The sequence below is a fragment of the Rhinichthys klamathensis genome, unplaced genomic scaffold (genome assembly GCF_029890125.1).
Source record: "Rhinichthys klamathensis goyatoka isolate OS25496 unplaced genomic scaffold, OSU_Roscu_1.1 h1tg000109l_1, whole genome shotgun sequence".
Lineage (NCBI taxonomy): Eukaryota > Metazoa > Chordata > Actinopteri > Cypriniformes > Leuciscidae > Rhinichthys > Rhinichthys klamathensis.
In genome coordinates, this window is record NW_026606647.1 from 301992 (window position 1) to 317279 (window position 15288).

The 15288-nt window shown below is 39.4% G+C and overlaps 1 protein-coding gene across 9 annotated transcripts in view; it reads left to right on the top strand.

Moving 5' to 3' along the window:
* foxp1b (forkhead box P1b) overlaps window positions 1–15288 on the top strand; it is a 199016-nt gene that overhangs the window by 136290 nt on the left and 47438 nt on the right. The window contains exon 1 of one of the 9 annotated variants that reach the window (XM_056253700.1): window positions 10390–10659. The exons of the other annotated variants lie outside the window; for them this stretch is intronic. The gene's annotated coding sequence lies outside the window, so the exon portion shown is untranslated. Of the gene's footprint in view, window positions 1–10389; window positions 10660–15288 lie in introns of those variants that run through there. 9 annotated transcript variants of the gene reach the window in all.

A 15288-nucleotide genomic window follows, 5' to 3' on the forward strand; every position in this document is an offset into this window, starting at 1 on the left:
ATGGGCGTCTCTAACATACAGTAAGTAGTGCATTGGATGCTGGACAATTAACAGACAATATCTCTTATATTTCTTCATTCGTCATACTAGGAGATTTTTTTTTTTTTAAATGGGGGGGGGGGGGGTCCTTATTAATATGACACACAACATAGAACACCATAAACATCTGGTGGAGTGACAGACCGGAGCAGAGGCTAAACACACTCGGCTGGTCAAAAAAACGTGAGTAAATCACTGACAAAATGACACGTGTAATTAAGAGTCCATGCCACTTTACCACTTTACACCTACAGCAGAGAAGAGAGAGTCAACAAGAGAAAGAGAGAGAGAGGAAGATCGAGAGAGTGCAACTCCCTCCTTGCTAATTACGGTTATCACTGAAATGGTAGGGCTTGAGTCATTAGTTCCATGTGCATTTAATTAGAGGCAGTCTGAAATTGGATTTAACTTATTACTTTTTCATGGATCGCTTTCTTGTCATCACTTCAAATTGGATTGCAGCCCCAGGTAACTAATTATGCCCGCCACAGGATCAGGAGTGGAGAAATAGGTAATTAGGAACAACACTTGCGGACCTTCCTTGATAGTCCACCCTTTCCATGAAATGAGGGAAAATAAAAAAAAGACCAAAAAGAGAGAGGATTATTTGTGGCAATGCTGTGAAAGCAGGTGTGGTTAACTGTGCGCTGCCGCAAGGGATGATGGGTAGGTAGCTGCCACCTATGGAGGATTACAGCTGGGTTGGCAGTGTTATTTTGACATGATTTTCACCCGCCAGCATAATGCCCGTACTAGACATGTTGTGGTTTAGTTGATCATTGCACAGTGTAAATGTCATGCCTATCCTCATGCACTCATGAACTTTTGTCGTTAAAGGCCGCTTGAGCGTAAACTTTTGCTGTTCACGCTTGACTTGGCGAGAATATATAGCAAAACAAACGTGGTGTCAATAGGCAGCCTGAAAAGAGAGGTTGTTTGTTTCCTTGGACAGTGTTGGCGCTTGTTGAGATCAGCTGGTCTGTTCGCTTATTTTTGGAGTAAACATGTGCAAATCATCTGGAGGAGTTTGTTGCTTTACCAAAAACTCGATGGAGAAACTTCAGCAAATGTGCTTGTTGTGAAGTGTGCTATTAGTTATCTAAGCTGTCTGACTTTTTGTCAGGTTGACACCTAAAATGCATGAAAAATCTCATAGACTTTCAGTGAAGAAGGGACTTATCTAGGGATCCGAATGTTATAGAGATTTAGACCAGTAAGCAACAATTCAGATCACAATTAAAAAGGCAGTGCGAAACCACTCAGAACACACTAGCAGTCTCATAGAAACAGCCATTCAGAACATCTTAGCAACTCTATAGCAACACCCTGGCAACCACCCAACATAATACTGCAACATAGTAAATGGTTTAAATCTAATTGTAAAAATGATAACCTGACGTGTGTGTGTTAGATGGATAGATAGATAGATAGATAGATAGATAGATAGATAGATAGATAGATAGATAGATAGATAGATAGATAGATAGATAGATAGATAGATAGATAGATAGATAGGCCAATATGTAAGATAAATAATACAACTGTCAAAGAGAGAAATAAATTTGTATTAAAAAAAAATGTAATCTGAAATATATCCATTTATTTAATTATTTTTAATTTTACTAACCTTTAGCAATTTAATGTTGGACCCTGACCACAGGATTCCGCTCCTACACTAAGACACCAGCAGCTGAAGTAGTTTTGAAGCATTTTATTACATTCATTGTTCATTAAATGTCCTCTGTTGTGAACTAGACTCGCTTGTTCTATTGGGCCTCAATGGTCAAAAATGTCAGGTTTTTTTCAGTGTTTTGATGATGTCACAGGAAGTAATCAGTAGAGCTGTTTTGCACAATCTTTCTCCTTCTGTTTCTCTTTGCCTTTCTTTCATGATCATATGCAGTCGTTGGGAGGGCAAGTGGAGGTCAAGCGATAATGTCCTCTCACTTTAACAAATGATGAAGGGACCACACCCCCCCCTCCCTTCCACACACACACACACACACACGCGCGCAGACAGACTGCAATTCCTCGTCTTCATAGAGTGCTACATGACACACTGCAGAAGTCAGGCCTTGGCTCTCCTTCACTAATACCCTCTTTCTTCTCTGTAGTTTTTTTCCCCTCCAGTCTTTTTTTGAACTACCGTTTTTTTTTTTTTTTGGTGGAGACCCATGGCATTGTCCTGACACATGTATACCACAGTGCAACAATCTGTAACTCATTAGCGGTGTGGTGTGCTGGGGCTCGCTGGAGCTCGGCCAGAGCTTCCAGCCTCTCTTACAGACAAACCCAGCACAGCATATAGAGCCCAGCTCAGCCACGAGAAGCCAGACGCGGGCTGTGAAGTCTGTCAACCCCTGCGCTGATCTGGACATGACAATGAGCTGTTTGCAATCCAACAACTCTGAAAATGTCAGTGTGGAGGGGACTTTAAATGTTTGGGATCGGTAAGAATAAAAACAAAAAAAGTCTCTTATGCTCAGCAAGGGTGCATTTTTTGATCAAAAATATAGTTAAAAACAAAGGGGTAAACTGTGATATTGTGAAATATTTAATAGAATTATTTAATAGAAAAATGTATCCCTGAGATGGCAAAGCAATATTTTCAGCATCGTTACTCCAGCCTTCAGTGTCACATTCTAATATGCTGTTGAATATGTGTTGAAAATAATGGAAGCTTCTTTCTGCCACATAATAAAACAATTTCAAAGATAATTGAGACTTTTTATCTCGCAATTCTGACTTTGAGAAAAAAAAGAGTCAGAATTGCAAGATAAAAAGTCGCAATTACCTTTTTTATTTTTTATTCTGTGGCAGAAACAAGCTTTCATATAAAATGGTTGTGCACTTAATATTTTTGTGAAAACCTTGCTACTTTTTTCAGGATTCTTTGTTGAATCAAGATCAGAAGAACAGCTTTAATTTGAAACCGAAATAATTTCTAACATTATAAATGCCCTTACTATCACTTTTTATCAATATAATGCATCATAATAAAGCAGCATCCACATAGACACCCAAGCATTTGTAAGATGACACTTTTTCAATCTGAATGTTATGTACAGTCACTGGTGTTGGATATACACTCACCTAAAGGATTCTTAGAAACACCTGTTCAATTTCTCATTAATGCAATTATCTAATCAACCAATCACATGGCAGTTGCTTCAATGCATTTAGAGGTGTGGTCCTGGTCAAGACAATCTCCTGAACTCCAAACTGAATGTCAGAATGGGAAAGAAAGGTGATTTAAGCAATTTTGAGCGTGGCATGGTTGTTGGTGCCAGACGGGCCGTTCTGAGTATTTCACAATCTGCTCAGTTACTGGGATTTTCACGCACAACCATTTCTAGGGTTTAAAAAGAATGGTGCGAAAAGCGAAAAACATCCAGTATGCGGCAGTCCTGTGGGCGAAAATACCTTGTTGATGCTAGAGGTCAGAGGAGAATGGGCCGACTGATTCAAGCTGATAGAAGAGCAACTTTGACTGAAATAACCACTCGTTACAACCGAGGTGTGCAGCAAAGCATTTGTGAAGCCACAACACGCACAACCTTGAGGCGGATGGGCTACAACAGCAGAAGACCCCAACGGGTACCACTCATCTCCACTACAAATAGGAAAAAGAGGCTACAATTTGCAAGAGCTCACCAAAATTGGACAGTTGAAGACTGGAAAAATGTTGCCTGGTCTGATGAGTCTTGAATTCTGTTGAGACATTCAGATGGTAGAGTCAGAATTTGGCGTTAACAGAATGAGAACATGGATCCATCATGCCTTGTTACCACTGTGCAGGCTGGTGGTGGTGGTGTAATGGTGGGGGGGATGTTTTCTTGGCACACTTTAGGCCCCTTAGTGCCAATTGGGCATCGTTTAAATGCCACGGCCTACCTGAGCATTGTTTCTGACCATGTCCATCCCTTTATGGCCACCATGTACCCATCCTCTGATGGCTACTTCCAGCAGGATAATGCACCATGTCACAAAGCTCGAATCATTTCAAATTGGTTTCTTGAACATGGCAATGAGTTCACTGTACTAAAATGGTCCCCAGAGTCACTAGATCTCAACCCAATAGAGCATCTTTGGGATGTGGTGGAACGGGAGCTTCGTGCCCTGGATGTGCATCCCACAAATCTCCATCAACTGCAAGATGCTATCCAATCAATATGAGCCAACATTTCTAAAGAATGCTTTCAGCACCTTGAGTCAATGCCACGTAGAATTAAGGCAGTTCTGAAGGCGAAAGGGGGTCAAACACAGTATTAGTATGGTGTTCCTAATAATCCTTTAGGTGAGTGTATATTGGCTGGAAGTCCAAAAATCATTTACTTTGTTGTCTTTCCGTTTATAATAAGTGAGTTATTTTCACACATCTCAACCCATCTGTCTGTACAACAGGATGAATACTAGAATTATCTTCAATAGCTAATAAAGACAACGGCACAGAACAGCTAAGATATTCTACAAAAAGTCACTTTTTGTGTTTTACAGAAAAAAGAAAGTCAAATGGTTTTGGCAGCATGAGGATTAGTAAATGATGACAGAATCGTCTTTTTTGGGCAAACTATTACTAAAGTCATAATCGTTTTGCCGCTTTTTTTCGCGCTGAAGGACCTCAGAAGGAACCGTCTGCGTATTTCTCATTCCTCCATCTGTGGCTGTAGCCACGTATCATTCCTGTTCTCTTCAGCCGTTTGTTTTTTCTAGTCATATTGTAAGAATGCATTATGTGTAATGTGTAGATGAGAAACAGGTTTGGATGATGCTGTCACAATGAGGTCATCACGCTTTTTTCCAGACCGTCTGGCTCAGCCAGTGAGTAACGTCCAACCATCAGATTGCTGTCGCATCAACTCCGAGCGCCAACCCTTAAAGCAACAGTGCCATTTTAGAGACCTTTTCACTTCAGTCATGTTTCTTTTCTCCCCCCGAGCCGCCCGCCAGCCCCTTCCTATTGTCTCCTCCCCTTCTCCCCTCATCCCTCAAATCTTTCCATCTTTTCGTCCGTTTTCCGCCACGGTATGCAGATGTGTGGTCCGTGTTTCTATGACTGATTCATTCGTCCTGCGGGGAGTTTATGGATAGATGTAATTAGGTCGTATTTGAGACTCCAAAACACAAACAGCAATATGAGAAGCTTGGTGAAGTCTCTTGTGTGAAGCCACATCTGACGGCCTGTGGGTTCACTGGAGAACTGACGGTTGTCAGTGGTTAGCATGAGATGCTTAGGACAGAGGAATATGGGCTACTGTGATCAGCGCGTGTATGTTTAACTGCTTTTAGTTGAGCTCTTTCTCGCCCGCTCTCTTTTTCTTATTTTTTCTTAAGTATTAAAATTGTCATTAAGAGTAGACAAAACGCATATGGTGTTGGTTTATATTTATTACAGATGTTAAAATACCTTACTGTGGCCTTGTGCTGCTTTGTTTGGAAAGGTCGACTGAGTTTGGCGAAACAAAGTTGTTCACTAGATGTTCGCTTGCATTTGGCTGACACTCCTTTAGCATGTCAGGACATTTTTTCTTTGATCTCAGAGGATGCCAGAATATATAATGAATATATTAAAACAGATTCCTTACCTATTTGTGATATATCATTTAAGATTACAATATTATTACATTTATTTTAATATATTATGTGTAATTAGTATTTATTTAAATTATCATCTACATTTTTCCAATATTTTATTAGTTAACTACCTTATTGTAGATTTTTGGTTACACTTTATTTTAAAGTGATGTAGTAACATTGTATTTACTCAAATAAGTACTGAGTAACATTAATTAACTACATGTACTACTTACTATAGAGTTAGGATTAGGATTTGGTTTAGGCTTAGTTACTTGTAATTATGCATAATTTACTGTTACTACTATAGTAAGTACATGTAGTAACGTGTAACTACGTCCCCTTAAAATAGTGTTAATACTTTTATTCAGCAGTTACAAAAAAAAAAAAATCAAAAAATGTGTATTACGATTTCCACAAAGTTATTAAGCAGCCCGACTGTTTTGAACATTGATGATAATAATAACAAGAAATGTTTTTTGAGCACCAAATCAGCATATTGGAATGATCACAGGAATAAATTACATTTTAAAATATTTTATTTTATATATATATATATATATATATATATATAGATAGATAGATAGATAGATAGATAGATAGATAGATAGATAGATAGATAGATAGATAGATAGATAGATAGATAGATAGAGTAATCATGTTTATCAAACCATTCTGTCTCAAGTCTTGCTGTGTGTATTGATGCATTATCATGCTGATACATGGCACCCCCTTCAGGGTACAGTGTTTGAAACATTAGTCCTCCGGAATGGTTTGGTAGTGACGCGCCTATCAACCACAGTAGGGAAAGCCTTGATATTACAGACCAAACCATCACTGATCCACCGCCATGCTTCACTCTGGGCAGCAACAGTCGGGTGTTAAGCCTCTTTGGGGCTTCTCCACACCGTAACTCCCAGGGATGTGGGAAAGACGGTGAAGGTGAACTCATCAGAGAACAATACATTTTACATTTTCCACAGTTCAAGATTTGCACTGTTGGGACCATTGACACCAACATCTGGCATTGGCAAGAGTGACTAAATGTTTGGCAATAGCAGCCTGACCATGAATATTGACTTTGTGGAGCTCCCAATGAGCAGTTTTTTGTTTTGTTTTGTTTTTTATGTATATACAATCCAGGTTAGTACCTGGACATCCCTTTCAGACAGCCTCCTCTGGCGTCGACACGACAGTTACTCCTGTTAGATGTGGTTCGTCCTACGTGTTCTACGTGTTGGTACGCTGATGTTACCCTGGATATTATCGCTCTCGATGCACCACAAAGACTCGCTGTCCTGGTCACAGATGAGCCAGCGTCTCGCTGCGCACCAACAGTTTTTCCTCTTTTGAACTCTGATATGTCTCCCATTATGTTGTGTGGATTGCAATATTTTATGGACAGCTGCTACTGCTCTGCTAATTCAACCTTCACACTCTGCTCTTACTGATGGAATGTAAAATCAGTGAAGATTCGCCACCAGGCCACGCATATATAGGCGTGAAACCTCCAATACTAGTTTCATTGTCCAACCCCTGTTTGTGTTATTAATATACATATTTCAGTAGAACTTTATTTTACAGTCCATTTCCCTATGTACATACTATGTACATGTTATAGTTATTACAATTACTGGGTAAAAACTAGCCCTAACCTAAACCTAACCTTAGCTCATGTAGTTACCTTAAATGAACCAGTACTTTCTTAGGTAAATAGACTAAGTGTGCGTACTGTAAGATAAAGTGCAACCCATATTTCAATATTGTTTTTATAGATTTTATTTAAATGCAAAAAAGATTTTTTTTTACAGCAGGTAGTGTGATTTTTATTTATTTATTTACACTGTTCAAATATGGTAGTTTGTTTCTTAAGATTTTGTGTTTCTTTCCTCTGATCGAAATGTTTTGATGACGCCTCCAAAAAATAGTGTCTGACTCAAAAAAAGGACACGCTCTGAATCAATCACAATAGAACATAAAGAAAACAACATTCCCCCACCCACTTCATTTATGTCGAACATCACCAACAAAAGCTCATGTTTTGACTGAAGTCAAAGCCGCAGCGAAGCACAGACCGTGGTGGAACACTTTTCGCTAACGTATCGGCACAGGATTAGCAAAACAGGATCTACTCGATACTAAGCAGCTTTTGTCATAGTGCAAATTGCTAAATGCACATATAATCATTTCAGAGTTTGTGGCTTCTGTAGTGATTGTCTGTTCCTCATTACCTGTGCCAAATATCAACACCGCACACATACTGTACTGAAACTGCTGCCGTCATGATAGTCAGAGGTCAGAGATGACTGTTTGGTCTCTGCTCATTCATTAATAGAAGTGACATTCAAGATGCGTGTGTGTTGGTCCTTCAAAACGAAGGTTGTTGCCTTCAGCACCAGCTGTTTTCTGTTAACATCACACCTGTTCATGCTAAAACCTGTAAACAACAGATTACGTTTAGTCACAGGACAGCGTTACTAATGAGTTTATTTAGACCTGCACAAAGGTCTTTAAACAAAGATATCTCGTCATAGTAGTATTAGAACCCGTCACATCTGTAGTGGTTTTGTGATGACTCTTCACTAGCGGATTTGAATGACTGTGCGGTTCAAATGCTAAACTCAAGCAGGTTACCAGCAAACACTTATCTGGGATCAGTCCCCCCGGCCCCCCCCCGCCCCGGCCCATTGTCACCCTGACAGTCATACGGGGAACCGTAGAGCTGATCTGAGATAGAGCGCGTTATTGTTTGTGTGTCAGTCTTGCAAAGGAGTCAACCTGTGCTTTCCAATTATCTGTAACAAGACATAAATGAATAGTGTTGGTTCTGTGACTCACAAAGTGATGGAGTGAATAAACAGCAAGATCTATTAGACGGCTTGGATAGAAAGAGTATGGGTAATTATGGCGTACAGGCCTGAACACACCACAGATAGATGGAGAGAGAGCGAGAGAGAGACAAGAGGAGGAGGCTTGAACTGTATGTCTGCTAAATTTATCATGAGCCCTTTGGGAGCAGTGAAATGAGAACAGTGGCCTATTACTGCTAAGAAGGTGTTTTATTGAGAATATGCCGACATTCTGCCCAGGGGAAACGGCATTGGAGAGGGGGTACGGCCAAGTGTGTGTGTGTGCGTTCATATGAGCGGCTGCATGCGTTATGTGTGCGTATACTTGCACGGCTGCTTGCCTTTTTGCCCTTGCTTGAGCATGTGAGTGTTTTTTTTTCATAAGTGTGTTTATGTGCCCACTTCTGAGAGTGTTTGTCAGAGAAACAATGAAGTATTTCATTGTATCATGTATAGACTTTTAACTCTTCATTTCTTTAGGTCAGTAATTAATATAGTCAGTCTCTTATGGACTACAGAAACTGTTGTTTACAGTCCCACAAACTGATACTACAATGTTTTTTGGACCCATTCAACATAAATTATATATATATATATATATATATATATATATATATATATATATATATATAATTAAAAAAAATATATATATATAATGTTGTTTATTTTTATTTATTTTTGCGCTTGTTTTTATATTGCTATTGTAATGTCTTTACTGTTTCATTTTGATTTTCAAATTATTATAATCTTTCATACATTCAATGTATTATTAACATAATGCATAATATAAAAAGTACTATTATCTTGCCTAAATATATATATATATATATATATACATGCAGGAGTTTAAAAAAAAGCTTATATTCTAATTAAAAAAACCTCTCGACTAAGGCAGGGAAGTTTAAGTTTAAAGAGGGAAGTTTAGCCTTGGGTTTTGAGTGTGTAATATAAAATTTACCAGTAGAGGGCGAAGCAACTTTTCTGTGTTTTCCCCTTCTTTTTTAATAATAAAAAAAAGTGAGAAGGTGGTGATGTTTTAATCACTTGCTAGCTCTGAGCACTTATGTTCTAACCGTTCGCAGCAGAAGTGGAGCCGCGGTGTGTGTTATTTTATGCTGTGGAAATTAGTGGATTTGGAAGGAGTTGGACTGTGAATTGAACCCACACACAGTCAGTCTGTGAATTGAAACAGCAGCTTTTTCAATATTTAAAGTTTGACTGATCAAATAGATTAGAATGTACACTTTAAAGTATCTGAAAATTTTTAGATTTATCTGAAAATTTTATATAAAAATTATTATGTACATTTTTTTTTTACATTTTTAAATAACTGTCATTTATATATTTATAATATCAAAGAAAACACAAAATCCTCCCTTTTTTTCTTATTAAAATGAAGAGCTGGTACTATAAACAATTCCACTTTATAAGAACAACAACAACTTGCAGATGCTCTCGGTTTCTCTCTCTCTCTCTCTCTCTCTCTGTCAGATAGTGTTTGCTTATCTGTTGTTTAATTAAGGGGTCTCTTTTCTTCATTCTTCCATTGTTTCACCAGCACGGACAAAACCTTTACTAGGGTCAAAGGGTTAACAGCCATCAACTGTGCTGCTTTTTTCTTTTTGTTTTGTTTTGGTTCTTTTTGTTCTCTCTCTCTCTCTCTCTCTCTCTCTCTCTCTCTCTCTCTCTCTCTCTCTCTCTCTCTCTCTCTCTCTCTCTCTCTCTCTCTCTCTCTCTCTCTCTCTCTCTCTCTCTTTTATTTTAATAGGGTCCCACACAAAGGCATTGCTTCACCTGCCCCCTCCTCCTCCAAACACACACACACACACACACACACACACACACACACGGCCTGCGGCGGCCCCTGCCGCTGCTTGTGTCCCCATTTGAATTGATTATGTTTAGAGGGCTGCTTGTGATTGGTGGAGAAAGGGCGTGGTTGATTGGATAGTTTTGTATCTTGTCAGCTAGGGAGCAACCTTGCGCGTGCAATCTGTCCATATCCCCGGGAAAAAGGCTCGAGACGCGGCAGCACACGCACACGCTCACTGTAAACGCCTCTCTCTCTCTCTCTCGCTCTCTCTCTCTCTCTCTCGCTCGCTCTCCGCTCCGCGACTCGTGTCTTCTCATCTTCCGCGATCCTCCAAACGGCCCAGCTTCACTCTGTTTACCCTGCCAGCCAAATGGAGTTTGTCAGGTTTGTCAATATGATTGATTCTGTAATTTTTCAGTGAAAGAGCTGTTTCTGTTGCCGTAGAAAAGTTTTACAATGCATTGCGTCCAGGGGAAAAGGGAAAGAGGCTGCTTTCTCGGCATGCTGTTTGTATTAGTTTCTATCATGCTGGTTGGTTAGGAGACGTGTAAACACTGTGATGCGATTACAAGTGGATGTTTGAAGCTTCTCCTTTCACTTGCAGTTTACAAGCGCAGGATTTTTACGACGCTTTTGTTAAATGTCATTCTGTGCTGTACATATATGTTTTTATTTGAATACTTTTGTAGTTATGCAGAAACTTATGCAGCTTTTTTCAGTTGTAAAAAGGTTTTTAGATTGCACACGTTATTCAATCTTGGATTTGATTATATTTTAAGTTAGATTGTTTAGTTCTGTGTTGCATTCTTGTGAGAAGTGCTTGCTGGTGTGTGTGGGGTGGGGGTTGTTCCCCTTCACGATTTGACACTTGTATCGTGGGCCCTCGTGTGTGTGTGTGTGTGTGTGTGTGTGTGTGTGTGTGTGCACATGCCAGTGGTGTGATCATTGAAACCAAGGCAAAGTTTTGACACTCTCCTTTACTAGTTTTGAAGGTAGTTATTTTCTTCGATTGCTTGTTTTAAAGATATTTAAGTTGTAAAATAATAGTTTTATATTTTATTGATGCATTTAAATGTTATTAAAGCGAAAGCAAATAGTTAGGACAAAAGTTTGTGGTGGTCATCATTATTCAGAATGTAATGATTGTGGAGTTTGGGACTCGAGGTCAGGGGGAGGGGGGGGGGGGGCGCTTCAGTTCCAGGATGGCAGGAGAGGACCGAGAGAGGGAACGACTGGACGTGTGGAAAGTAAAGGCTAAACAGGGAGCCTCGCGGAGGGTAACGCCACACAGCTGTGACCACCGGGCCCCTTCGTTTAGAAAGCGTGAGAGCTGATTGGGCTGACAGTTTGTAATCAGACTTGATTTATTGTTCATTAGTAGTGCATTAGGGTCCGCTCTGGCTGGGGCCGAACCGCATTTATGTTGTGCCCTGACAGGCCGTGAGCCTGCCAACACCTGTCATTCCTACCGCTCGACACGTATTAGCGGCCACCACAATGTTGGTGTGTGAGAGAATATTCACGTGTGTGTTTATGTGGGACTGGAGAACAAGCAAACTGTGTGTGTTAAATAGATATTTTCCCATAAGAAAGGGAAAAAAGAGTTGGGTGGGGGGGTTATCTGGTCAGTCGTTCATGTGGCTGACCTCTTTCACAGACGTCTTGCTCTACATTATGTGGTAAGAATCGAGAATACTTTGGTGATGACACATGGCATTGCCAGCTGTTCTTTTCTGTTGTCTTTTTTCCTTCATTCTCCCACAGAGGAAAAAACTTTAGTTTTTTTTAGTTTTTTTTTCTAAAGATGCATTTGTTCTTCCTTTTCTCATACTCTGTTTCCAGAAAGCACACCAGGTGAGCATTCTCTCAGGAAAGAGCAGCATAGTGACAAATTGCTCTGAAAGACAATTTTATGATATACAGCAAAAAAAAGAAAAAAAGAAGAAGGTTGCGGCTTCTTCCTCGACTCACACATCTGCAACTTTTTACTTTCTAAACTAATTTTGGGGCAGAGCAGAGATTTAGAGATTACACTTCGGTAGAAATGTTTGGCACAATTTTTGTAAAAGTTTTGATTTTATTTCACAAATTACAACAAATATAAACTCAGTTGTCTTCTTTGTGCGTATTAGCAACATGTCAACGGTATCTTTCACTCAATATTAATCAACCCTGACGTGGAACATCACAACGTGGCCGATCAAAACACAAATCCCAATTTACCGAAACCTTCATGTGATGTCATGGAAACACAGATTAGCGGTGTTGTCGTTTGCCGTTGTGCAGAATGAGACCTCTCCCGTGCGAGGATGTGACGACCATTGTCTCGAGTAAATTCTCAATTTGAGGGGGATTTGTGCGACTGTGATCTTAATTAAATCTCCACCGACTCCAATAACACATCTGAAGGCATGCGCGACGTTGCGTAACCTCGCTGAGCTGGTAAACCATAAATCATATCAGTGGGATGAGTAGAGCGAGAGAGAGAGAGAGGAAAGGGCGTTAGGGTGTACTGGAAAGGTGTAAAGTGGTTGAAGGCAGTTTGTCGACACCATTGTTTTTAGTGGCACATGTCAGACTGAGTTGAGCGGGAGACGTTCAGCAGTTTTGTGTGTGAGGAGAGTCACGTCAAGGGTCACTTGGGGTTCTGTTGAAGTTCTTAGAAATGATTATTGCTGCCAGTCATGTCTGTAAGGTTACTTTTACAAGATCTCCACCACAATGTCATATTTACCAGTGGGAAGCTTTTTGAGCCCTGTTTTTTTTTTTTTGGGGGGGGGGGGGGGGGAGTGTGTTAGTTAAACAATCATGGTGGTAGAAAAGTGGATTTGATTATAAACTGTAATTGTAAAACATGTTGTAAACTGCTTTTGAAGAATGGTTAGAATGGCTTGCAAAGAAAAATATTACTAATTTAGTCTAGTATTTAATTAAACAGAAATTAGTCCCATAATTATTTGTGGCAGCATAAGAATTAATATTTAATTTAAAAAAAATTAAATGAATGATAATAATACATTTGATATAATTTTTTTTCTCGATAAATTGCTTGTGATGCTCCTCTTTTGTAAGTTGCATTGGATAAACGTGTCTGCTAAATGTAAATAAATAGATTATACAGTATATTTAATGCTCATCCTTTGCTCTTTATTTAGTGGTACTAGAACTACAAAGCTGTCTTTGTTGGGAAGTGAAAACTGGAGAAATAACTGAATTTGGCCAAAGCGTGCATTTAATTTTTTTGACCACAATCACTTGAGCGCACAGCACATCGTAATTTCTGAACGCATAAGTAGACACTTCCATGAAGGCAGTAGATGCTAAGGGTCAGGATATTCAATATGAAAATATAAATATAGGAATTCAATATGCAGGTTTTCATTCAAGTTTTTGCATCCTAAAATGCAGAAAGATGAGAAAAATCAGGAAGAAAAAAAAAGCAGTTAAATCTGTGTTAGTTTGTACGATTGTATTATTTTTTGTGCTCGAATCCCAGGCAAACACTTAACAACACATCAAGACATGACACATGCCTGTGCCACATCCGTACTGCACCCACCTTCAGTTTGTGTGCAAGATTAAGTGAGTATCCCCTGAGTCCCGGGGCTGATGGTCCACCCACCCCTTCGGGACACCCACCTGCAGTGGGGTTGAGTTAGTGTGGGAAAGGCAAAGCTGAACCTCATGCTCTCCTTCGCCCCTGCTTGTTTGTTTTACGGCAGACCGGGCCAGCTCTGCTGAGAACTTGTTTGTTTGTGGTTTAGAAGTTAATTAAAGCGCAATCTGGATTTTTGTTTTTACAGTTGCCTTGAATGGACCGCTTTCCCCCCGCAGAATCTGCTCGGTAAATGGGCAGAAAATGTGACTATGATTATCCTGTTTATGTGAACTGTAAACGGGCTGCGCGAGAGCCAGAGCGAGGAAGAGGGAATGGAATTATTCGCTATTCAGAAGCGGCTGGGGAGATGAAATATATATTTGCTTCAGCCCTAGAGATTTTTTGTTTCATAACAATAATAATAATAGTACATGTTTTCATAATATTAGACAAGAATATCTCCATTTAATACATTAGGAATGACAATTTCATGTTAAACTTTTTTTTTTTTTACTCTAAGCAGATTCTCCTTTTTTTTTTTACTTGTTAAATTATTTGTTTTAGAACTTAAAAAAAAAATTGGGCAAAACTACATTTCCAGAAATGAAAATTGTGCATTCAAATGAATAATTACAGCTCGCACGTAGTATGAAATCCTTTTTTTCCACGGCACTCCATGCCAAATGAGCGTACGGACAGTGCTATTCCCTATATCTCTGGACAAGGTAAACCAAGAGGCTTCAAACAGACCAAACCTCCTCTGATTTCTCAAGGGCTTGTTATTTTGTACTTCTCAATTCTATTTGATGTCCTGACAAAACAAGATGACACCGGGGAGCTGGCATTAAAATTTGATTTTTTTTTTATTTTATTTTTTTGCCCTCTTTCTTTCTTTCTTTGCAACCTGTTTCCGTGCGGCCGGTTCAATGTACGAGACGCTCTGATTGAAGTTGCCCCCCTTCGCTCTTCATCTTAATTGCCTATCTCTCTTTCCCTCTCTCTCTCTCTCTCTCTCTTTCTCTCGTTCTCTCCGTGCATGACATTTTGCACTCTCAGGAAGAATGCGTTCTTCATTAAGTCAGTATCAGTGTTTCTGAGGTTCGTCAGATGTGTGTCAGATGTTTCCTCATTAGAGCCGTATTTTTTGGATGGCGTTTCCTGTTCATAGTCATGGACTGAAGATGAACTGGACGGTGGATTTGAGCGCCAGACTTAAATGAGCTGAACAATGAGATGTTCCATCTCCCAGCTGGCATCATTTTTTTTGTTGTATCCCTTGCGATTCAACACCTTCAAGTTAAAAACTAATAATAAATGTAATATCATTCATTTTAATGCCCACAAATGTTTGCACTTTTATTGAAGAGGCAAAGTGATTAATATAATATATTGAATTTATTTATTTTTCAGTATTA